The sequence below is a fragment of the Tupaia chinensis genome, unplaced genomic scaffold (assembly GCF_000334495.1).
Source record: "Tupaia chinensis unplaced genomic scaffold, TupChi_1.0 Scaffold139612_1, whole genome shotgun sequence".
NCBI classification, from domain to species: Eukaryota; Metazoa; Chordata; class Mammalia; order Scandentia; family Tupaiidae; genus Tupaia; species Tupaia belangeri.
In genome coordinates, this window is record NW_006199495.1 from 1,027,352 (window position 1) to 1,054,627 (window position 27,276).

The 27,276-nt window shown below is 36.0% G+C and overlaps 1 pseudogene; it reads right to left on the minus strand.

The window, feature by feature from the left end:
- Positions 1–12,520: 12,520 nt before the first annotated feature.
- LOC102488771 (ribosome production factor 1 pseudogene) lies at positions 12,521–19,987 on the minus strand (annotated as a pseudogene).
- Between the last annotated feature and the right edge of the window lie 7,289 nt (positions 19,988–27,276).

Consider the following 27,276-nt stretch of genomic DNA (forward strand, 5'->3'; position numbering starts at 1 on the left):
CGTGCTATCTACAGAATGGAATGGCATGAGTTATAATCTTGTGTACTAGAAGTCATATCCAAAATCACTTTGAATCCTTGAAAAATAGTAACTCATACTTCTCCTCATTATGTTCTCATTTTCTGACTTCCATTCAATATTGATAGCCAATAGGTCTATTAAGAGATAGAGACATGCATTATCATTCTATCTCTTCTCTCTCTCTTTCTCTCATTTTGTAGCTTACACTATAGGGTATATGTGCTTGCCAGACAGGGGAGAAGAGAGGGGGAGGGGAAGAGAGAAAAAGAAGAGAAATTACCCCCTAGGGAGAATGGCCATGCTGCAATTCCTTCTCCTCTAGTATCTTCTCAAGAATTTTGAACACACACGCACACACAACCAACGTGATTTCAATTCAAGTCACCAGGTCTGGGACTTGAATCATGGGTTCAGCCATCTGTGAGCCAAGCCATCTGCTGGCCCTCTATCTCTCTTTAAATCAGGTATCTCACCATAATAAATGCAAAATTATGGATATTATTTTTTCCTTAAAAATAAATTGTTAGTACATACATCTCTCAGGGATAATTAATGTGTACAGTTATAAACATTAAAGAAACACAAATTATGAGAAAAAAGATGGGAAAAGAATCCACTTTATTAACTGAGTTCTCTTTTATTTCCCTCCTCTGCATTAGTGCATAGACCAGCTGAACTGAGCATTGAGTTACATGACAGCAAGTCGATGTGCTCATATTTTGACAGAATTTGAGATACACTCTAGTTTAGTAGACCTTAGACTTTGGGGTTCTCAGCAAATTTGAGATACCGATGATTGAGACTGGTTGTGCCATGTACAAGAGGGGGACAGTTGTATATACGCTTAGGAAAAGGTAGACACTCAGATGCAATGGATAAATCTGGCATCGTATTTTTATGCAGGCATTGTAGATTTATCAGGCATAAAAGAGAATGTAAACCAAAAGAAATTTAAGATGTGTACGTATAATTAACATATTAACATCACCATAACATGTAGGAAACACAAAGTAAGATTCATAATAAAAAATATTTTTCAGGCCAGCAGGTAGTGTGGTGGTTAAGGTGCTGGATTCCCACATGGCTGACTGCAGTTTGCGTCCCAGACATGCCAGCCTGAAACTCTCTCCAAGAGTATGTGTGTGCATGTACAAAAATCCCAGGAGGAAAATGGAGAAGAAGAGATTTGCAGCCGGATTGAGATTCCATCTCACTGTCTGTCTCTCCCTGGCAAGTGCATGTGCCCTATGGCAAAAAACTATTAATATAATTTAATAATTGAATGATAGTTTAATAATACAATAATTTAATTTGTATTAAATATATATTTACATTTTTGGAGGAAAAAAAAACAGATGCCCGAAGAAAAATGTGTTTTAGTTCATGGGGAAAATGGACAGCTAAAATTATGACATACTTTAATGTGCTTCTCCAATTTCAATTTGACATTGAAAAGTATTTCATATTAAATGATCACCATCAGGTGAACTCTCAATTTATTTTCTAGAAAACAATTGGTGGAAGAAAATGTCTGAAAAGCAAAATGTTTTAAAAGGTCATGAAAAGGGGAATGCTGACAAAAGATAAGAAATCCTCTGAGTGAGTGTCTTATATAATAATTTAACATCTTAAAATGTTCAGTTGAAGAGGAGATATTTTCCCCTGGCTTTTGCCTGTAAAGAATAGTAGAGACAGGCTCTTCCAGTAATTTGCCAAATGTGAGAATTATTTAATATGTTAGGATCGACTATTTTGTCCTTTGCTTTGGCATCTAAGTTTTCTATACCGTAATAAATCTTAAAATCTAGCTAGTTGCACCCTAACTCAAGCAAAAGTAGCATTACCAGTCTTCCATTATTCTTGCAAGTTTTAATCTCTTACTAAATTTAGAGCATAATTTGAATATAAATAAATAAACATACTAAAAAGAACAGGAAAAAAATATGCATTTATTTTTAATACTTTCTCACCAGGTATTTGAGTGGATTAAATGCGATACCATTGTCATTGCTTTCTAATACAGTACGTGCTTCTTTTTTTTTTTGGAGAGGTGTTTGCTATAGGGTGCGTACGCTTGCCAGACAGACAGAGAGAGACAGAGAGACAGAAAGTGAGAAATCACCCCCCCAGGGGGGATGGCCACGCCGCAATCCCTTCTCCTCCATTCTCCTCTCGGGATCTTGGGCACACACGCACACGCGCCCAGCGTGAGCTTAAGTCGCCGGGTCCGGGACACGAACCGCGGTCGACTACGTTGGAGTCCAGCGACATAGCCATTATACTAACTGCTGGTCCCCAAACACAGTAAATGCTTCTTGATTTATGGTTTCAGAGAGAAGTTAACACATAGGTTTCCTTTCGTGCCTTTTTATTACGTGGTAGTTTTTTGTGTGCATCTTTCATCTTTCCTTCAAAATGTAAGCATAAGTTTTGCAAAAGATCTGTTTTATTTACATAATTTTTCAAAAATAATAAAATGGTGCATTTCATCCACAAAATACTCAAGAAATGTTTATTGTTAAATGTTAAATTTGTTTTAAGCTTTATTAATTGCAAATGGTCATGAACTCATCAGTTATTATGGTTATCATATGAATTCTTGTGCAACAGCCACCTTTTTTCCCATTTCACTGATGAACACTGAGGCTTCCAAACGGTAAGTGATATGCTAAACACAGTCATTTGATAGTGTGTAACTCTTACTTTTAAAGTGAGAATATATCTTCACACATTATTATTATATATTGTATGATTCACAAGAAATTGAGGTAGAGACTAATGTATTATATATTAGTTATCTCTTACAAATGTACTTTCATTCATTATTAATAATTCGTAGTATGAACATTATCCTATAATGAATCATAGGGCAGTGAAAGTCAAGAAACAGCTTATCTTGTGACATTGGAATGTCATTAGTTTCATAGTTTTTTATTAATAACTCTTTATATGAAGTACCAATAAAAAATAGTATAATACAATTACTCATTGTGGAATGAAATACCTAATATTGGCATCATTTTGGTAGTTATGACTTCAAAAACCTATTTTACCACCACCCTGGGAACAGAAATATTTTCTTCATTTAAATATAAGCATTTGCATTTATTAATTTTTGATTTGTCCTTTATTTTATGCCATTGAGATAGTGATACTTTGCTTCCAAAAATGTGTGTAAAATAATCACATTCAGGAATTTTAGAGTCTGGAAAAAATCAATATTAACAGTAAAATTATTAGCATTATTTGCTATTAAATACATCACATTATAATGGCAATAAATGCATAATTTGAAATTCACAAATGAATGTCAGAAACTATATCCCTATATAATATGGAAAAGCCTAGGCATAAGAATACCTAGTTATCCTGATTTGATCGTTATACATCATGTGCATATTTTGAAACATCACAGGTAGAATTATCATGTGTAATTTTCATGTGTCTATCATCAATACGTACAATTATAAATATGCAAATTATGTGTCAGTTATAAACACAATGAAAAGAATAACTAGATTAAACATCCTATAAATTAATGTAGCATGTTTATTAATGTAGCAATTAATTCACACTATTGACTGACAAAAAATAGAACTTATCTTTTTTGGATTTTTCTGGATTTTGTAGATGTTTTGAAACTAGATTGCCTGAAATTATCTGTATCATATTTTAACCATGTATCTCTGAAGATAAGGAATTCTTTTCACAGTTCTGTGCTTAGTCTGTTAGATTTATTAAAATATATTACAAAGCGTTTGGAAGTCATCACTCCAACCCATAAAACAATAAAGTGCCTATTTAAATCCATTTTCATTACGTGTTTGAACATGGCTGACTTTCAATGAAAACTTATAGGGCATACTAACAGGCAAGTAAAACATGGTTAAGGAGACAAAACAAACAACCAGACCAGACTCAAATATGACATAAATTTATGATAGAAATTTTAATGTGACTATTAAATATGTTAAGAATCTAAACAAAGAGCATCAACAAAGTGCAAGAAATAATTGGTCTTATAAAAAATGTAGAAACTGGGACCAGCAGGTGGCATGATGATTAAGGGGCTGGACACTCCCACGTGGCTGACCACAGTTTGAGTCCTGGACCTGGTGGCTTGCTTTCTTGATTTCTCTCTCTCTCTCTTTCTCTTTCTCTCTGTGTTCTCTTTGGTCAAATTAAAATAAATGAATAAATAAATTTAAAAAATTTAAAAGATGCAGAAATATTACTAGAGAATAAAACACAGCTACTGGAAATTAATGATAATAATAACAAAGCACTCTAACAGGGAACAGTAGGTGGCATGCTCATTAGGGCACCAGATCCTACATGGTCAGCGGAGCAGTGTGAGTCCAAGACTCAGCATCCTGGAAATCATGCCTACTGCATGTGTGTGCATGCCCAAAAACCTTCAGAAGAGAATGAAGGGAAAGGGATTGCAGCTTTGCCATCTATACTGGGGAGTGATGTCTCACTTTCTCTTTCTCTCTCTGTCTCTCTCCTAAGAGATGACCACAAGAACCATAGAGTGAAAACAAACAAAAACCAAAACTAACAGAAATAGGGACCAGCAGTTAGCGTAATGGCTATGTCGCTGGACTCCCACGTAGTCGACCACAGTTCGCGTCCCGGACCTGGTGGCTTAAAACTCATGCCAGGCGCGTGTGCGTGCGTGCCCAAGATCCCAAGAGGAGAATGGAGGAGAAGGGATTGCGGCATAGCATCCCCCTTGGGGGGGGTGATTCCTCACTTTCTGTCTCTCTGTCTCTCTCTGTCTGATGAGCGCATGCACTCTATGGCAAAAACCTCTCAAAAAAAAAAATTAACAGAAATAAAGAATGTCTTTGATATGTCCACAGAAAGAATTAGTGACTCTGCAGATGTGTCAATAGAAACTTCTGAAACTCGAATTCAAAGGGGAGAAGAATGAAAAGACAAACAAAAGAATGTATTTAAGACTAAGGACAATTTCAAAAGAGGTAACAGAGTAATTTGAATACCAGAAGATGAAAAATACAATGGAACAGAAAAATATAATTGAAGTAATAATGACTGAAAAATTAATAAAATTAATCACAGACTTCAAACCAGAAAATTCAGAGAACAGTAAACAGCATTAATCATAATAAAAATATAAAACATTTGATCTAGGCATGTTATTCAAATTAAGCTAAACAGGACAAACAAAAAATCTTGAAAAAAGAACCTTATAGAGGAAGTAACAAAGATAACAATTCCTACAGAATTTCCATCTGAAACCATACGAGCAAAAAGAGAGCGAAGTGAAATATTTAAGTGTGGAAGGAAAATAAATAATCACTCTGGAAATCTACAGTCAGTTAAAAATACTCTCTTAGACAAACAGGAAATAATTTCTAAGAGTACTGTCTGGAAATAAATATTGGAGGAAGTTTTTCAAGAAGAAAAAAAGTGGGGGCTATAAGCTCAGTTCTACATAGAGAAAGATTAAATATCTAAGGAAAGACAAATGATGGCAAAGTAAAATAGTTCAAAAAAAAGATTCCAAATGATATTGGCTGAGTATAGCCTATGGACAGGTGAAATGACAGGAGTATCATGAGGAACATGGAGAATTCTGTAATTGGTAGGTACTGACTCCAATGTATCTGTAATGACTTTAAATGTGAATGGTTTAAAAGTAAAATTAGGATAGAGATTTTCAGAGTGGATTACAAAATGAGATCCATGTAAACAAAAGACCTCAAAAAGTTTGTGGGAAAAATGGGATTAATATTAATAATTTAGCAATTAAATAAGTGAATGAAAGCTTGTGCAATCTATATTACTTCACTATTGGGGTGGAAGTTCACAGATAAATTAGGGGAGAGCTAGAATTATCCATGTACTAACCAAGTACATTGAAGTACATCAATATGAACTCAAGTATAAATAAAGATGTTTATGTACTAAAATATTAAAGGGACTGTCGATACAAGGTTTATGGTTCACACATACTGTTCCTCATCCTGTCAGCTGAGCAGGCGTGGAAGTACACCTTGCAACAGTGATGAGCACATGTAGAACACAGGTCTTGGTGTCCTACACCTTTCTCCAATAAAAGAAACCAGGCTTTTTGGAAAAATTCCTCATTCTACTACTAGGGCAAGAAATAAATGAAATAGGCATGCAACAGTGTCAAAAAGTAAATAAAGAGACAGAACAAACAGTACAATGACAGAGGTATTGCCAATGGGACGTAGGAGACAAAGAAGGATCTTTCTGGCCAAATCTATAATAATTTGAGCAAATGTAAATATAGCAATACTGGATTATAGTCCAAAGTATATACTATACAATGATGATTTTATTCTGATAAAGAAATGATATAAATAAGAAAGAACAGTATGAAATAATTCTAAATAAATTGAGTAGATTCTACCTTTAAAGAGAGGGAACATGACTCCCATTCCTTAAGTGTAACTTTCCAGTAATGAAGTATGACAAATTCTACCTCAGTCAGATGACTGATATTATTGTCCTAATTCATGTTGATAATATTGATATGGATTTTCATGACACTTTGGCTCTGTCATCTTCCTACTGAAAACAAATAACTCCAGGGGTAATCATGGTAAAAATGTCAGAAAACTTCCAACTAAAGAACATTCCGTAAGCAACTGACAGTAATCTTCGAAACTATCAAGGTCATCTAAAACACGTGTGAGAAAGTGTCATGGCCAAGAGGAGCTTAAGTAACATGGTCATCAAGTGGAATGTGGCATCCTGAGTGGGATCATCGAATAGAAAAATGAGATTGGGTAAAAACTGAGTAAATCTGAATAAAGAAAGAACTTGAGTTAATAAGATATCAACACTTAGTTCATTCATTGTAACAATGCACTGTATGTAGTATATAATGTATCCTGAAAACTTGAGAAAAAGTTCATTGCTGTCAAGTTTTGCGATGAATCTGAAGTTTTCTTATACCTACTTCCCTAAAATTCTCAAGGAATATTGACATATTTAAGAAGATACTTCCATTTTCTTACATTTTTATTAGCCACTATTGGAAAGCTTTAAATTATTTAACTGACTCAAATGCCTGCTGACAATAACTTCTTCTCAATAGTATACCAGTTAAATAAAGATAGATACTGCCCTGAAGGTTTTCTTTTAATAATAACAGCACTTTATATAGGTGTGATGCTATAAAATCCAAAGTGCTTTTATATTCAATCTCTGATTTAATCAGAAAAAAGAATATTTCAAAAAGTCAGCAGTCTTCAAAACTAGACCCATATATATGGTGGCTTTTCTCATTAACTCTTTTTACAGCAATGCTCTTTCCAAAATGGATACTGTGCTGTGCTCCTCATCCAGGATAGAGGCACTCTTCTCAGGTACTGAGCATGTTTAGCGTGATCAGCTCACAGGAAAATTCAGTCTGCATAGTGGTGCTGTTACACCCTCTCATGGGAGAAGTCTGCATGCACTTGTTGATCCATTCTGAATTTAAAATTTCCATTTCCTTAAGAGGAAAAATATTAAGTCCCATCCCAATTTCAATTATTTCTGAGCCTTCTTTACATCTGCACCTTAGCTTAACATTTCTGTTCTGCTAATTCTGTTTGCTTCACATCCTAGCAATTGTTGTTAGGAAGGGAACTTGCCAATAAACCTTCCACATCCCTGCATCACAGTCTGTTATCAGGGGAAATCCTGCCGAGGAGCTAAGCACCAGGAAGCATGCCTGGTTATCCAATCTGTGCAGAAATGCAAGAATCCCAAGGTAAGACAAAATAAATCTATGGGAAGTGAAAAAATTGGCCAGTGGCCTGAAGGGAAATGTTTGAACGTCAGGAATCTAGATCTGTGCAAGCAACATGTAGATGAATCTATGTAAGTCAGAGCAGTTGTGAAAATCTTCGTTTCGTATTTTGGTTCTACAAGTAAGCATGCATCATAAGAGTCAAGCCCTAAACAATGATGTACAAACAATGACTTGGCAAGTTGTCATTTGCCAAGTTCTGTCACTGGCCACCCCATTGCAGGAACAAAGGGGATATACAGAAGGGATATAATATAGAATCGATGATGGAGGATACCCATGGCTCAATAAAATAACTTCCCATTCACACAATATAGTCTATTTAATACTGCTTTTGAAGACGGATTTTTTGGGGAAAAAAAAGTCACTAGTTGTATCTTTGATATACAACATTTTTCCAGGAGAATTTTCAGGTTATTTAATAAGAACTGAGTTACATTGGATGGTGTCAGTCTAGGAAGGGAGCTGACTGGTCATGATGGTAACATGGGTCTTACTTTCCTCTGTGCAAGGCCCCGGCCAGAAATAGTATTCAAGATTTACTGAATGCTTGAACCACTGACCTGGTGAACCTGCAAAATCATTCTTTAGACCAAAAAAAAACACTTTACAACAAAGAATACATGGTGGCCAGGATATGACCAGGGGATCTATAAATTCTATCATACACTGCACTACCAGAGATGGACAAGAAATAAAAGGAGCCCGCATATTGTCAGGAGTAATTAACCTTGATCATCAAGGGAATGGAGGGCTGCTGTTATCCTCTTGAACTATGGCTCTTTGTTTAAAAAATTGTCCTGGACCTACTGTTCCGCTCTGCGGTAAATTAGTGCCATTTAGAGCTGTATCTGTTTCTAACAACCCATTGTGCTCCATTGTTTTACATGTCTGCCTTGTGCTAAAACCACATTTCTTTACTAATTGTAGTTTATAGTAACCTTTCATCTAGTGGGAAATAGCCTTCATCTCACAATTTCTAATGTCTGTCCTGGACTTTTGTGACACTTTTTCATTTCTTACAAATTTTAGAATTTACTTCTTGAGGTTCACAATAAAGTCTGCTGGAATTTTTGTGTGATTGTATTGGGAAAATCATTCTGTTCAATATAACTGAATTCTTTATAATGTCCTCAGTTCTTCAATATATTACTCCATTTATTTATTTGTTTGCTTGTTTTTCTATTCTAGTCTTTTTTTATTACAATAACAGAGTGTATTTCATCAATGATCCTTGCATGTTAATCTCTAGGTCTGCTTATTTGCACAACAAGAATGATATATGATTCTTTACATCTGTTTTTTTTAAAAAGTACAGATAGGGACCAGCAGTTAGCATAATGGCTATGTTGCTGGACTCCCAAGTAGTCAACAGCGGTTCAAGTCCTGGACGAGGTGGCTTAAAACTCACACCAGGCACGTTTGTGTGCGTACCCAGAGGAGAATGGAGGAGAACAGATTGTGGTGTGGCCATCCCCCCTGGGTGGTGATTTCTCACTTTCTATCTCTCTGTTTCTCTGTCTGTCTGGTGAGTGCACGTGCCCTATAGCAAAAACCTCACACACAAAAAAAGTATAGATAAAAGAAACAGAGTTTAATGAAAGTACTTTATGTACTAACATTAGAATGACTATTACTCAGAATAATAATCAAAGTATATGAACAGTTTGTAAAAACTGAGAAGTACAAAGAGAAGATAATTGTTAATTAGTGAAAAAATATGAAACAATGCCCATTACTGTAATTTCGAGTGTGTCATTTCAGGCTTCCCAAGCCAATTCTCAATGAACCAGTGAATGCTCAAGAAAAGTAAATTGAAAGCTTATACAAAAGATTATTTCTATAAGAGATGTGTCATGACATACAAGACCTCTACTTTTGTCAGTCTTTAATATCTTCCTCTCTGAATTTTCATAAATTTCTATTTCACAAGGAGAATTATTTTATACACACTGGCATCAGCATACAATAAAATACTTAGTGTAAAAGTTTCTTGCTTTGTTATTGGCATTAAATGCACTGCGTATTAATCTGTTTTTTTGGACACCTGAAGGGGTTAATTCTTTAGTGTTTGTTCCACCAGTTCTTTTTCCATGTCTTTAATGTCCAGTTTTTGCAAGACTGCTGGGGAATAAAAGGCAAGTTGTAAACTTTTATATTCTTTTAAGGTCAAGAGCAGACTACTAAGTTCTATAGTTTCTATCCATGAGTTATTTCCATGGTTAACTTTGTTTAATATTAAATATTTTAAATAAACTCTTTTGTAGGGTATAATTAGTTATACCTAAAAGTTAGTTACTTCTTAACATACGGTACTTCTAGTAAAGTTGGTAGTAGAAAGAAAAGACTGAAAAAAACAGGAATTAAATATTGGCTTCATAATTTCCAACTTCAGTACAGCTCCCAATAAATCATTTTTCTTTAAAATTTTACCCTTTCAGTGTTAATAGAGCCAAGAGATCTGGTCTCCAATTAAATTAAATCTATGTGCCAAACACTGGGATCCAAGATTAATCTGGCATAAAATCAGGGGTTACAGTCTACCAACCAGTTTATTTCTGTCCAGTCTATATATATATATATTTTTTTTTTTGGAGAGGTTTTCGCTATAGGGCGCGTGCGCTCGCCAGACAGACAGAGAGAGACATAGAGACAGAAAGCGAGAAATCACCCCCCAGGGGGGATGGTCACGCCGCAATCCCTTCTCCTCCATTCTCCTCTCGGGATCTTGGGCACGCACACACACGTGCCCGGCGTGAGATTTAAGCCACCGGGTCCGAGACGCGAACCGCGGTCGACTACGTGGGAGTCCAGCAACATAGCCATTACGCTAACTGCTGGTTCCCGTGTCCAGTCTATATATTTTAAGAAAATACAAATAAAAAAGAAGACTTTGAATCTTGACTTAACTCACCCAGTTACCCAAAAATAAGAAAATTAAGTTTTAGGAAACCTCAATTGCCACTTATAAAACCTGTATCAAAATAAATTTTATTGGCATTTGCTTTATAAACATACAGTGGTAATTCTTGGCACTTGACAATCTGTCCACATATGGAAAGTTTGCCTTCAGTAATGCCAATCAGTAATGCCATTTTAAAAATAATTATTTAATCATAAATTTATTTTCATTTGACCAGAGAGAGCCAAACACGCACAGATAGAGAGGGAGAGAGAGGGAAAGTGGGGAAATGAGCCACCAGGTCTGGGACTGCTCGAATCATGCTCAGTCATGTGGGAGTGTCCAGTGCCTTAACTACTACACCACCTGCTGATCCTGAGTAATGCCATTTTGAAGAGGGTATTGTCACAAAAAATTTCCCAAGTTCGAGATAGGCCTCTTTCAGCAAAATCCAATATTATCCCCATAGTACTTTATAAATGGAATTTTCTTCTACTTGTATCCATTTCCCAGGGCTTATGGACCCTTTCATACTTTCCATATTTAGAATCCAAGGTCCATTTCTGAAGATATTTTAATTGTAAGGTACACTGTGGTCCAAGCTCTATTTTTTTTTAATTTTTTTATTTTAATTTCTTTCTTTTTGTATATACATTTGATTGCATTGTTTAGCATACAATGTAAGCATTTCTATATGTGAACATTTCTCCCCAGTCCCATTGATTAAAATATCTTCAACCGATAACACCACACTTTCCCATCCCGTCAATGTTCTACCTCCATATCCCTTCTCCAAATGTCCTTCGTTAGGTCCCACTCCTCCACACACACCTCATCTGGCAGTCACACCCATCTCTTGTGTTTGTACAACCATTAGTCAATCAGTTTCAGTCATAGAGTGCATACATTCGGTATATGTTAAGTGGGGACATACAATGTCTCTCCTTCATAGCCTGGCTTGCCTCACTCAGCAGTAAATCTTCCATATTTTTCCACTTTCTGCCAAAAGCCAGGGTTTTGTTGGTTTTTATGGCTGAGTAGTATTCCATAGAGTATATGTGTCACAGTTTTTCAATCCATTCCTCCATATGGGGGCATTTGGGTTGGTCCCATGACTTTGCAATCGTGAATAGTGCCGCAATAAACATCGATGTGCAAGCACTTTTCCAATGAATAATTCTTCTGTCCTTTGGGTAGATACCAAGGAATGGGATTGCTGGATCATATGGTAGATCTACTTGTAGATTTTTGAGGAATCTCCAAATTATTTTCCACAGTGGTTGGATCAATTTATATTCCCACCAGCAGTGTAAAAGAGTTCCCCTTTCATCATACCCCCACCAACACTTATCATTTTTTATTTTTTTTTAATCTTAGACATTTTGGTCCAAGCTCTATTTCTGTAACACATGTGCCATGACACATGCCTGTCTACTACTTTGACAGTCAGGGAAATATAGTCTACCAACCACTTCATTTCTCTCCAGCCTATACACTGGTTGGTAGAGTGTGATTCCCTGACCTGTGCCTGAATCCCACTTTCTTTTCACTCATGAACATGCATCTATGAAATCTGGAGAAAATATAATCAAACTGACTGAGGAATTTTACAACCTGCCTTCTAATAAATTGAGGACCATGAGAGAAGAGAGATGTGAATGTACATTCAACTGAATGACCTCGCAGTGTTGTAAAATTATTCATAATTATTTCGAGGATGTGTTATGTGGGGTCCTTACATCTAATTTCTTTATAAAGTTGAACATTCTCATTTTAAAATGAGCAGTTGGACTATTTAGCAATCAACTCAAAATAAGTCCATTTGGTGTTTTACAATCTTCATTAATAATGATCAGATCTATGAAATCTCTTGAGATGCACTGTGGAATCAGTTTTTTTTCAGAACAAGTCCTCTTTTGTAACAAACATGCGAGTTTGGTATAACAGCTCTCTAGCTGTTCACAGAGTCTTACTACTCTCCCATGATGTCGGTCTGATGTGATGAAAATCTTGGGAGAAGACCGTCTGTTGAAGTAAGAAAGAAGCAAATTCATCTGTAGCTTCATCATAAGCAACCTCGTCATTGTTAGGATCTCCTATGGCTTCATCAGGCACTCGCTGGTTCTCAGTGGTCTTGGGTTGTAGGCTTTGGTAGAGCCTTGTCACTAAGAACCTCTCTCTCTCTCTTTTTTTCTTTTTTCTTTTTTGAGCTGTCTACTTTGCCCTCCACTGCTGCTGTTTCCACTGTGTGAACCTTAAGTGAAATCTGCTCTTAACCTCTGAAATGCTGAAGACTGGAGGAAAGGCAGCAGTTTTCAAGGAATCGACCCTGCTTTCCGTTGTCCCATTTCCAGCAACTGCTGCTTCCTGAGGGTCTTCCACTCCATTTATTTATTTAATTTATATCAATCATAGTTTTCTCTGTAGACACCTTACTCATCTTGTTAGATTCACTTTTAAATCTTTTATACATGTAAATGCTATATTTCTTCTAAAATTTTACACTCAAAATATTATTGCTGATCTATAGAAATAAACAACTTTGATACCAAGTTATACTTAAACTTATATTCAATATTATAAATTAATTTTAGTTATAAAAATTCTAGAAATGAGAAATCTTTAGATTTTCTGTATTAAAAATCAGTTTGACATGAAAAATCCTTTTTCCCAATTTGTAGCATTTTTCTAAATTCTTTGTCTTCTTTTCCATTACAGAATATCATTCAAAATGTTGAATGGATACATCACTGAACTCCCACATTGTTGACCACGGTTCAAGTCTCAAACCTAGTGGCTAAAAACTCACGTGGGCACATGTGTCTGTTTGCCCAAGATCCCAAGAAGAAAATAGAGGAGATGGGATTGCATCATAGCTATCTCCTCAGTGGGTGATTTCTCACTTTCTGTCTCTTTGTCTCTGTCTCTCCAGCAAGTACTCATGCCCCATAGCAAAAACCTCTCTCTAAAAAAATGTTGAATTGAAATGGCAGATACTCCTCTCAGGACCAGCAGTTAGCATAATGGCTACGTCGCTGGACTCCCACGTAGTCGACCGCGGTTCGAGTCCCAGACCCGGTGGCTTAAACTCACGCCAGGCGCGTGTGCGTGCGTGCCCAAGATCCCGAGAGGAGAATGGAGGAGAGGGGATTGCGCCATAGCCATCCCCCCTAGGGAGTGATTTCTTGCTTTCTGTCTGTCTCTCTCTGTCTGTCTGGAGAGCACATGTGCCCTATAGCAAAAACCTCTAAAAAAAAAAATTGAAATAGGGTATACTGGACAGGTCAAAACTCCAGGAAAATGATAAATATTTGTTTCACTCAGAAGACATCAGAGTATTCCTAGTTATAGCATCCATTCTTATATGAAAAAAGCCATAAATGATTGACAGCTGGCTATAGTCCCACTCACTGTGACTTTGAAAAGCGATAGTGATGGGAAATACTCCTAAGGACAGCACTTTCAGGTGCTGTAAATGTTTCACACTTTGCGAGATATATGCCGACTCCTTGGAAGTGGAGATTATTCTGGCCAACTGTTTAAGAATGCCTGGAATGAAAAAAGTAATGTAATATGAAAAACATGGAGTTCTGGGATAGACTTGAGGGTGACACTTATCAACATTTACCAGAGGGCACGTCAATACAGCATAGGCACTAAACGACCAGGTAGAGAAATAGCCAGGAAGTTTATGTTAGCCAGGCTCAGTCACTGGTCACATCAATATTGGCATCATGGACACATGAACAGTGACTTTGGTGGTAGAGATGGAGAGTAAGGGTAAGGACATGACAACTCTGTCTACTAGCACCACCCAGTGTTAATCCTGGCAACCACAAGGATGAAGACTGAGCACCAAACAGAAATTCTGTCAAAGAGTTCAGATTGCCTTTTCAAGGCAAGTTTCCAGAAATAAACTTTCAACTTTAGAATGTTAAGTGGCTTTATCTCTCTCATATCATTGTATATTCATTTTTGGAAGAAGGTTCCTTTTTATTATATATAGGGCATCAGTCAATAAAACTATCTCTGTGCTACTAGCATGAGTCTCATATAATGTCACATGAGAGCAGGGGACATGCCTTAGAACAAGGAATGGGAGAAGGAACTTGGTGGTCATGGTACCTGCTGGCTATGTCATGTCACCCAGAGCCCTCTACCCTCATAGAGAATTATAGTGACCTGTTAAGAGCATAGATAAAGTACACAATTGAAAGTACTATCAGGCAAGGATCAGTTGCCATCTTCCAGACACATTATGCACATGGAATCAATGACTGTATTCCTAGTATGAATTACCCATAGGCATGAAATCAAATAACAAGGATGACTTTGCCTGTTGTGAGTGTGGTACCATCACTCACAAGGATCCATTGAGTTACAGCTACATTTTAATATTCTTCAAGATTAGGTCTTACTTGCTAAAGGGTGCACATATTTTTCCAGGAAACATAGTAAAAGTTTGATTTAGTAATTATAAATTATGACTGATTTCTATAAAATTTGGACTCTTTGGGTAGAAGGAGCAGTAGGTAAAAAGAAGAATTAAAGATTTGTTAGGATAATTAATTGGTCATCAGGAGGAGACAGATTTGGTCTTGTTCAGAGAGAAGAAGTAGAAAAAACGTATATGTAAAACAAGTGACCTGCTTGGTGCCTTCCTTTGTACAATACGAATGTAAGGTAAAGAAACACTGGGGATATGGTGACCAAAAGTGCAAGCTCTTCATGAATAAGGATCTGAGTTACCATACTGAAAAACCACTTATGTCAAAAGGGAATAGTTTAAAGTAAATCTATGATAGAACGGAGAGTCAAGAAAAGGAAATAGAATCCGTTGTGATTCTGAGGTCAGTTATGGCAGAGGCTGAAGACAGACTAACTTCCTTATTCTGCATTGGAAGTTGATGCAGAAGATAAACTTTGAAGATAATTGGCTTAAAGGATAGACTGTGGAAGACATGGTAGTAGGTTGCCTACATTCTCTTTTCAGGGAAAATGTGTGCCATGCCTCTGGAGAGTTTCTACTACCATTGGGCAGTTCGAGACCTAAAGTTGTTGAGATCTCACTTATTCAAGGTCATAGCCTTGTCTGGGCTTGCTCCAAGTGGGGATATAATGGCTAAGTAGTTTGGTCTTGTAGAGGACAATTCTTATATGCGAGCCTAAATCTGTGCTCTCTGCTAAATTGTCAACAAATTTGTTACAACTCCGTTATCCTCCTGTCAGTATCACTTTTCCCCCAAACTTGTCACAAGTGCAGATCATAATTAGCATCTCTAATCCAAAATTCTGTCTTACATTCTGCTCCGGAGTACTCACTATGAGGCATTCACTGTAAAGAACAGAAGAACTGGACTTTTCCGTAAGAGACAAGGCAGTTTTTGTTGTTTTCACTCTTTTTTTTTTTTTTTGAATTCCTAGGCAAAGATGATTCTAATTAAGTGTCAGATATTTTTAGTTTGTAAAGGTAAACCCATGAGCCAGCATGTGCCCTGATAATACAGACGGTTGGATCTAACATGGCCAATAGTGCAGTTCAAGTTCCAGACCCAGTGGCTTTGAAAACATGCCGGGTGTATATGCTTGCGGACCCAAAGTGCTGAGAAGGAGGAAGGAGTGTAGATAAAAGGATTGTGGTGTGACCATGCCCCATGCGGGATGCTTTCTCACTTTCTCTCTCTCTATCTCCAGTGAGCTCTTGTGCCTTCTTGATTTTTTTTTTTTTGAGAGAGATTTTTGCTATAGGGTGCATGCACTCACATGAGAGACAGAGAGAGCTAGACAGGAAAGAAGAAATTACCTTCTGGGGGTGGGAGAAATGGCCATGCTGCAAACTCTTCTCTTCCATTCTCCTTTTGGAATCTTGGGCACACAAGCACATGAGTCTGGTATGGGTTTCAAGCCACCATGTTCAAGACTCAAACCACAGGCAGCCATGTGGGAGTCCAGCACCATAATGACTACTCCACCTGCTGGCCTCCTGGCAAAATTTTTTAAAAAGCTAAACCCATAACACATTTTAGAAGTAAATAAACTATAAATGCAAATTTGCTTATTTAACAAAACACAACATTTACTTCTAACATAGCTCAGAAAGATAAAGTACTTGAGAAGAACATTTTAACACACTTGCTACATTTAACAGCATAAATCTGTATGTGATGCATTTAGCACCAAAACCCAGCTCTGACACTTATCTAAAAAAGTGAAAGTGTATTATTTCTTAAAATACTCCCCCTCCATTATGACTTATTCATACAAGAATATAAAGTTCTTGTGTTATGGAAGTCAAATTGAAACACTAAATTTAATCAATCTGAAGTCTTATGTGACTTCAATATAATTTATTAGGTTTTAGAGTAGTTATTTAAGAAAAATGTTATTTCATAAATAGGGTTTTAATAGCTATTATAATAATTCAGCTCCAAATTTTGTTGTCATTGTTTTGGGGGATTTGTTTAGTTTTTAATGCCAATGTTATTATTTGTGAAACAACAATTTGGTCTCTGACTATGTTATATCTCCTGTAAATATTTTTATTCACCAAGTGCATTAATTCTTCTCTAACTAAACAAGCCACAAATATGGTAAAAATCTCTCCCATATTATACCAGTGAATCCCAATGAAGATGTGAAAGACTAAAACTTAACATTTTCATTACTATATTTACTTTTTATTATATAATTACTTATATATTGACACTAGTTATTGTTTCTTTAGACTTTTCTAATGTATTGGATCAGTGCATTCTGAATTTATAAAATGAGTATTTTCATCTATTTTAATGGAAAATGATGTTACATTATTTGAATTACATTTTTCCTTCTTATTTTTTAAGAAATATTTTTGCTATAGGACACAGCACTTGCCAGAGAGACAGAGAGAGACAGAAAGACAGAAAGTGAGAAATCACCCCCAGGGGCGATGAGCACTGTAATTTCTTCTCCTCCGTTTTCCTCTTGGGGTTTTAGGCATGCAAACACATGTACCTGGTGTAAGTTTTAAGTCACTGGATCTGTCACACAAACTTCTGTTGACTACATGGGAGTTCAGTGACTTAACCATTACACCATCTGCCGGTCCCTCTTGTATAAATTTTTTTTTTTTTTTGGAGAGGTTTTCACTATAGGGCGCGTGCACTCATCAGACAGACAGAGAGAGACATAGAGACAGAAAGCAAGAAATCACCCCCCAGGGGGGATGGTCACGCCGCAATCCCTTCTCCTCCATTCTCTTCTCGGGATCTTGGGCACGCACGCACACGTGCCTGGCGTGAGTTTTAAGCCACCGGGTCCGGGACGTGAACCGCGGTCGACTCCGTGGGAGTCCAGGGACATAGCCATTACGCTAGCTGCTGGTTCCCGTTGTATTTCTTAATCTTGAAGACATTAATCAAAACCATAATGAGACAGCATTTCACATTCACTATGTGACAATAAAACATAAGTAAAAGTCTAGATATTATGTGCTGAACATGATTTGGAACAATATAATATACGTGCTTTTATACTATTATTTTAATATTGTGTGCCAAATATGCAAAAAAATTATACAATATGAAAGTGAGCATGCACATACAAGGAACATCATATACCCAATTTCATCTCCTTTATATAAATCCTGGAGCAAGTTGTCCTTATATGTACAAGGCCATATAATGTTTAAAGCAACTTATGTAATCTTAAAGGAAACAAAACAAAAGCAATTGCCCCATAACAATTGGTCATAACATAACACTGTGCTATCTATATTTTTACAATATATTTTTGTGTGCTAATGTAATGAATAAGCTCCAGATGCTTGTATTAGAATGGGTATATTATAATGTTGAGGAAGAAACCAGATTATAGGAAAGTCCTCAGTATGTTTTCATCCATAAACTTCTCATAAAGAGAAAAACTGGGCAAACAATCCAGTGAGTAAAAAATGACAAGGAAAACCAAGGTGTAATTCACACAATATATAAAGAATAGAGCACTGATTACCTCTGGGATAAAAGGACAGGAATGTGGTTTGGAAGGATTATGCGATGTTTTCAAAAGGTCCTAGTAACATTTTATATTTTAAACTTTTTCTTTAGGTGTTTTTGCTATAGGGTACGTGCGCTTGCCATACAGAGAGAGACAGAGAGACAGAAAGCAAGAAATCACCCTCCAAGGGGATGGCCACGCTGCAATCTTTTCTCCTCCATTCTCCTCTTGGGATCTTGGGCACACACACACATGCACTTGGCGTGAGTTTTAAGCCACAGGGTCTGGGACCGACTGGAATGGCGGTCGACTACATGGGAGTCCATCAACATAGCCATTATTACGCTAACTACTGGTTCCAACATTTTGTATTTTAAATGACACCATGGTTATTCAAAAAATGTATTCTATCATTTTACCATGGGGAACTTTGATTTATATAAAATCTCTAGAAATATTAGATTTTATTTTTTTTTACTATTTTTCCTTAAAAAGGAATAAACAAAAACATGGAAATTATCCCATAGCATTTAAATGAGAATGCAATGAGCCAATTGACATTTTTCATATTATATTACAAGCATTCAAATTGTTTGGCAGAAGTAGATTGATTCAAAAGTGCACATAATTAAAATGGAGACATGTTGTTGCCAAAGGAGGCTTAATTTTCTACACTGCTTTTAATTGGGATTTGTCAAACTTTTCTCACCAACTCCAATGTCTCTGATGTTCAATATTGACCAAAGTTTTGATATTTCTCCATGTCAGAAAACTGTAAGTCACAATGATGCAATTTAATTAAAGAAACCTCAAGATAGGGTTAAATTGTGTAAAAGAATAAGAGGCTAAATTCATATGGAGTCTATGAATAGAACAACAGATGACACACCCAGTCTAATGTAAAGTTCAGCCTGGTAATTGTCTTAAATAGTCAAGGAAGACATTTAGAGTAATGCAAATGGATTGTATTGAAATGTAAAGCACTACAATTGTAAAAAAATATCAGAATAGATGTTTTATAAATAAAAAAAATTTTGTTTTTGACAGTTTTGGAGGTAGAAGTTCTGAGAGCAGTGTGGCATAGTCAGAGGCCATCTAGCAAGGGCCCTCTTGAAGGCTATTAACTGAGTTTTTGTATCTTCAAGTAGCAGAAAGAGACAGAACAAGTTCTATAGCCTCTTATCTCATAGTTCACTAATCCTAATCATAAATGATTTGTTTTCATAACCTAATTACTTTGCAAAGGACTTACCTGCAAATACCATCACATTGAGGCTTAGATTTTGACACTTCATTTTAGCCCAAATCCATAAAACAATGGGGACCTTAGATTTCAATATAGGAATTTGGGGGTGGGATACAAATTTTCACTCCATAACATTCCATAACAAATTATCAAGCTTTTTTCTCGAAATTTGCCAATCGAAGCTTACTTCTGAATTTGAAATGTTTCCTTTTTTGCCTAATTTTGTGTCCTAACAACAAGGTAGAGTGGTACTTAATGCCCTCAACTTTATAATGGACAGCTTTAAGACTCATAAAAATATCGCCTCTTAGTTTAAATGGTCCTACTGTATTGGGGAATTTTGAAAAATGTGCATTACAGAAAAAAAATGAATTTAAAAATTGTTCTGTGGGGCAAGCAGATGGCATGGTGGTTAAGGCGCTGGACTCCCACATAGCCAACCACGGTTCTAGTCCTGAATCTAGCAGCTTACATTTTTTGACCTTCCCTTTCTCTTTCTCTGGTCAAATAAAAAAAATAATAACGACAAATAAAATTAAATAAACATTTCTTTAAAAATCTTTTCTGAAACAAAATACACTCATACTTTAATTTTACTTCCTGAAGTCCTCTCATATTTATAAGTAATTACAAGGAAAAAAAAAATGTATTGAAGAGCTTATTGCTGGGGCCAGCAGTTAGTGAGGTTGTTATAGTACCTGGACTCCCACGTGGCTGACCATGGTTTGAGTTCTGGACCTGGCGGCTTGCTTTCTCACATTTCTTCTCTCTCTCTGTCTCTCTCTGGTCAACTTCAATAAAATTTAAATAAATAAATAAATAAATAAATAAATAAAATGACAATGAGGGTCCAACAGGTGGCATAGTGATTAAGGGTGCTGGACTCCCACATGGCTAAACACAGTTTGAGTCCCAGACCTAGTGACATATGACATACTTTCTCACTTTCTCTCTCTCTCTCTCCCTCCCTCTCAGGTCAAATTAAAATAAATAAATAAATAAAGTTAAATAAAAATAACTCTAAAAAAAGACAATGAATAAAATTAAATACAATAATTCTTTAAAAAAAAAAGCTTATTGCCATTAGGGGCTGAACATGGCTCTGTAAGACAGACTTATGTGGAAAGGTTATTGGTTCAAATCTGGAAACCCCTCTAAGTACTTTATGGATACTTGTGGCTGTGATCAGGGTTATCACAGATGGATCTCAGTCTTGTGACTCTTTCTTGGGTTGCTGTATCTTTCTTTATTGTTTTCTCTCTCATTCTTGGAAGAAATTAATGAATGACAACCAAAATGCTTAGCTAGCCTGTGGCATGGTAGTTAAGGCAGCTGGATCCCACATAGTTGTGCAGTTCAAGTCATGGACTCAGTGGCTTGAAAAGTGTGCCAGGCACATGTGCCTTCATGCCCCAAATCATTGTCAGAAGGGAGGAGAAGAAAATAAAAAAGAAGGGAGGAGAAGAAAGAGGGTGGGACCATTCCCATGGAGGATGCTTCCTCTCTCTCTCTCTCTCTCTCTCTCTCTCTCTATCTCTCTAGCAAGCACATGTGCCCTCTAATACAACAGATTAGTGCTATTCCCATATTGAAAAAGTTAATTCAATTGAATATTTATAAACAATATCCTCAAATATTTCCAGTTGAGATACTGTGAGTTTATCTTTACTTTAATGATTACAAATCTATTCAAATAATATTAAAGCTTTACATTGTCTCAGCAGCTTATTATAAAAGTACATAAAAATTGCCTTCACTGAGCTGAGGGTGAGAAAGGTAGTTAGTGAACTTTAACACCTTTACTGGAGGAGTTAGAACCGAAGCACTTTAAAGGACCCAGGGAGGAGGTAACTCTGCAAGTAAGAGCCAGGAAATTGCATCAATTATCACTGCTTATTGTTTTTGTTTTGTTTTGTTTTCTTTCTTTCTATAATTAAAGACTGAAGTATTATAGCAAGTGAACAAATAGTTCAACATTCTCAATGTTGTTTTGACCTTGCCCTTAATAATTAACCTGCTAGGAGAGTGGACTTTGAATTATTTTCCAATTTATACTCCAAAAACATAAGAGAACTTTTGTCCTCTTTGTAGAAGTGAAAAAGAGACAGGAAAAATCAACTCAAAACTCAAAACCATTGTAAGAGTAGTCTCTTGTACAGAGTTGTCCAGTTTTTTTTTTTTAATGTTTTTGAAGTGGTGACTACTGAAAACAATGGATAAGGAGGGGAATTTATTTATGGAGGATCTTTACAGATGATAGTTTTTTGGTTGAACACAAGAAAGGATATCTCTAGTCAATGGCCAACAAAGGAAAGGTTACAGATGGTCACAGTCATAGTAAGAGTAGTCTCTTGTACAGAGTTGTCCAGTTTTTTTTTTTTAATGTTTTTGAAGTGGTGACTACTGAAAACAATGGATAAGGAGGGGAATTTATTTATGGAGGATCTTTACAGATGATAGTTTTTTGGTTGAACACAAGAAAGGATATCTCTAGTCAATGGCCAACAAAGGAAAGGTTACAGATGGTCACAGTTCTTCTGAATGACAAAGATAACTTCACATTTGGATGGGTAAATATTTTGGGGGGAAGCAATCTCTGGTCAAGAAGTTGTGAGAGAGATAGAAAACCAGAAAAACAGATACAGCTAGCAAACTGTTTGCTTAAGTACAGATACTCTGTAATGTACAACTAATACGCCAATCTAAAATTAAGGAAGACAAAAGAGAAGACATAAATAAAAATACTCTTCCTCTTTGACATCCAGTGACTTAGCTCAAGACAATTATCAGTCTTCTGGTTCTTCTTATCGTGAAAGTGGTTCTGAAGAAAAATTTAAAACAAAAAAGGAAAAGAGAAAAGAAACAGGAAAAATTCTCAAAATACAAGAAATAAAAGAAGGAAGGAAAGAAAAAGAGTTACCTTTAGTGAAAGTGAGGCTGAAAATCTTTAAGCACAACCACATTTTATTCTAAGTCTAGAGGAGATCCTTCCTATACATGAAAATAGATCGTTAGGGAGAAATATCCTCCTAAAACTGTTCACAAAGAAAGAAACACACACACACACACACACACAGAAAGAGAGAGAGAGAGATCTACCAAACCCCTAGTCTGCTTCATACTAGAGATGACTTTCAGTTACTAGACTTGGCAGTAAAATTAAGGGAAAAAGACCAAGACATTATTAAGTTCTTTGTAGATCCAGATCAAATGGTCTTTTCAAACAGAGTAAGATTTCTCCACATTAGAGTCAAGAGATGAAGAGAACCCAAATAATGAGAATTTTAGAGTCAATTGGTAGATTGGAGGATAAGGCAGCTGCTTCCCATAACACCAATTACATGTTTCAAGTCCTGGACTTGCCAGCTTAGAAAATATTCTGGGCATGTGTGTGTGAGTGTTCTCACCCAAAATCCTGAGAGGAAAGTGTAGAAGAATAGATTATAGTGTCGCCATACCTCTTGGGGGTGCCTTTTCAATATCTCTTTCTCTCACACTCTCTGTCACAGAGACAGAGCAAGTGCACCCTATAGTAAATTAAACTAAATAAATAAATACATAAATAAATAAATGAAATATAAAGCAGTAGAAGGTGACTAAGTGGTGATAAGAGTGTGTTGAATGAAATGAAATAAAATCAAAGAAGCATCTATTAAAATAAATAGAAAATAAATGATCATAGTCATGTGTCTGAGAATCCAAGCAGAAAATAAAATAAAGAAGAAAGAAAATAAAAGACTCTAAGTCTAGCATCAAAGGGAAAATGTCCAAAGAAATTGTTAATAAATATTTAATATAATTTTTTAAGGTGAAGTAAAGGGCCAAATCTAAAAGTAAGAGGACGAGAGGGACTAGAGGGTGGCACATGGTTTGGGTGCTTAAAATAAGAATAAAAAAGCTCTTTTTTTTTTTTCTTGTCTCTCTCCTTTCTCTCCTCCTTCTCCTGCTGTTCTTCTGTCCCTTTTTCTCTTCTGTCCCTATTCCTCTCAATCTGCAGCAGTGAGGCAATGGCTTATGAATGCCAAGACAAAAATAATAATATTATGAAAGTTGACAAGTTTAAGTTACTTTCAAGTATAAAATACAAAATATATGATCAACTTACCAAAAAATCTACATTTAGAATTCAAAACTGATGCAATGCTTATGTCAGACTCATTCTCTTCCAATATAGAGCAATTACATTTTCTTTTATTAATTTTCTAGAATTCATATTGTGGCTCTTTTGTATAAAAACTTATGTCTTGATGAATCACATTATTAGACTTTTCTTTTTTTCTTTCTTCTTTCTTTCTTTCTTTAAGAGGTTTTTGCTATAGGGCACAAGCACTTGCCAGAAAGACAGAGAGAGACAGAGAGATAGAAAGCGAGAAATCACCCCCCAGGGAGGATGGCCACGCCACAATCCCTTCTCCCCCATTCTCCTCTTGGCATCTTGGGCATGCACACCCAGACACCTGGCATTAATTTAAACTGAGTCCTGGACTCAAACCGCAGTCGACTACATGGGAGTCCAGCCACATAGCCATTTCACCAACTTCCGGTCCTGAGACTTTTCTTTTAATAGAAACAATAAGATACTGTCTTTCAGCACAACATAAGATTTTAGGAAATATTTGAATTACTCAGTTGTTGCCCATTATCCTAGCCATATCTACCTCAAAGATTACTTATCTCTTTTCTTCTCCTCAGTTTTCTGCAAAAACATAAAAACTGAATAAGCCCAAATATATTCATTGGAATACTTTCATAGAATACTACTCCTCTGAATCAAAATATAAATTATTCCTGCTTTCCAGGTCCTTGGAAACGCAATTGTGACTTTTAGTCTAAGTTATTGTGATAATTATCTCAATTTCTCATTTCTCTCAGTTACAAAAATTCATCCAGGGCATTTTATATGAATGAGAACATGCAATTGAGTTGTTAAATTAATATAAACTCAGGATATTTAAAATTTTTAATAGAATTGTTTGGTATAGAAACTTAATAACACCAGACTCTTCCATCCATTTCTATGAGTGCAGCTAGTAATCACTTATATTAGAATGAACTGATATGCCAATAGGATCATCTTTAAACTCGTGGTATTTCCGTCTTCTATATGAGGTACTTAATTTCATGCTCTAATAAAATCACTGATTTATATTCTCTATTAACTAATCCTTCTGACTCTGCTCAATAATAATTAAATCATATGGTGTTTCCAAAAAGACAGTCTTAAGTTGTTACGAGATAGAGAAAAAAGTTGCTTGTACAAATGTAAACTAGCCTTGGTGTTTATGAATAAAGCTAAAGTATTTCACTAAATTAAAATATACTAATGTATAAAGTAAGGGTACAAAAGCTTTGAAACTTTTTAGAATTAGTTTGTGCTCTATACTTTCATTACGTTTTTAGTGCAGAATTTAAATAAGCCAATTTAGAGTTTCCATTATTTTGTTTAGCAAAACAAATCACACTATTTGCAGTTGATGATGCATTTATGTAATTTTGCATAACTCCAACCAAACATAACTACTTAAATGTCTAATTCATTTCCTCAGTATGATCTTTTGTTAATTTTTAAATCCCATAGTAACATTGTGATTATACAGTTCCTCGATTCTTTTATTTTTTGACCTTATGAAAATCTAGCTTACTCTTAATCAACTAAACGCATGGTTGTAATAGCCTTATTGTGTATAATACTAAAAGTCTTTCTCCAAAACTTAAGTATGATGTTGGAACTAAACTATCTACTTTAGAAGTGTAAGTGTTTAAAATGTACAGTTACAGACCCAGTTATGGTGGCACAAAGATGGTACCATCATTTAGAATGTCAGAGCCTCCGGAGAGGCCAGGGTTCAGTTCCTGGACCTACCTGAACATGCTTCATGTGGCTGCACACACCTGTAAACCTGCTAAATAGGAGGATTACGATGTGTTGAATTCCAAACAGCTGTCTCTCTCTTTCTCAATATATATTTTATACTTGTATAATTGTTTTTTTATTAATTTTGAACCAAATAATCTATTTTTAACATTTTAATATTTAAAAAAGAAAAATAATATTTTTATTTTTGTTTCAGGTTCTGCTGCCTTTAAATGTATTTGTGGCAATTGTTACCTAAGAAAACATATTATGCTATATCTGTAAGAAATCAGTCCTCTCAATGCAATACAAACATAAAGGTTGATACATGAATGATATATTAAAGAATAGTGAATGAAAAGTTAAAAAGCATTAAGTAGGGGGAACCAGCAGTTAGCGTAATGGCTATGTCGCTGGACTCTCATGAAGTCAACCACAGTTTGAGTCCCGTACCCTGTGGTTTAAACTCACGCCGGGCACTTGTGTGTGTGTGTGCCCAAGATCCCAAGGGGAGAATGGTGAAGAAGGGATTGTGGCGTGGCCATCCCCCCTAGGGGTTGATTGCTCACTTTCTGTCTGTCTGTCTCTCTCTGTCTTTCTGGTGAGTGCGCGCACCCGATGACAAAAACTTCTCCAAAAAAAAAGCATTAAGTAGGTGCTAGCAGGAGGCAGTGAGGAAGTTAAAGTGCTGGATTCCCCAATGACTGACTGACTGCTGTTGGTGTCCTGGACCTGAAAGCTTGCTTTCTTACTCTCCCTCTGTCTCTCTCTGGTGACTTTAAAAAAATTGAATTAAGAGAACTCTAGAAATACCTATATTTTTGAAAGAAAAGTACACTTTTTTCTTTTTTTAAGAAAGAGTTTTGCAGTAGGGCATGTGTACTCACCGGAAACACACAGAAAGAGAGCGAGAAAGTGAGAAATCACACCCCAGGGAAGATGGCCATGCTGCAATCCCTACTACTCCATTCTCTCAGGAGCTTGGGCATGCACACACATGCCCAGCACGAGTTTCAAGTCTCTGGGTCTGGGACTCTAACTGCGGTCAGCCATGTAGAAATCCAAAGCCTTAAACACTATGCCATCTGCTGGCCCAAGGTATCTGCTTTTGAAATGATACAACATCATTGGGACCAGTAGATGGCCGAACGATTACGTCGCTGAACTCTCACATAGTTGACTGCAGTTTGCATGTCCAGAAAGCCCATGCACCCTATAACAAAAATCTCTCTTAAAGAAAGAAGAAAAAGAAAAAAGAAATAATACAACATCATGTCTAACTTTTCCCTTAAACACACTATTTTTGTTTATTTGGTTTTTGTTCTGTCATGTAGTTTCAGATCCACTGGTGCTTTAAAAAAATTCTGTGAAAATATTGACTTTCTATTGTATATCTTGCTTTTTGCTTAAACTATCAATTAACTTGCTATTCAGGTTATTTTTTATTTATTTTCTAGTGTATATTTCTTCTCTAATTTAGATGA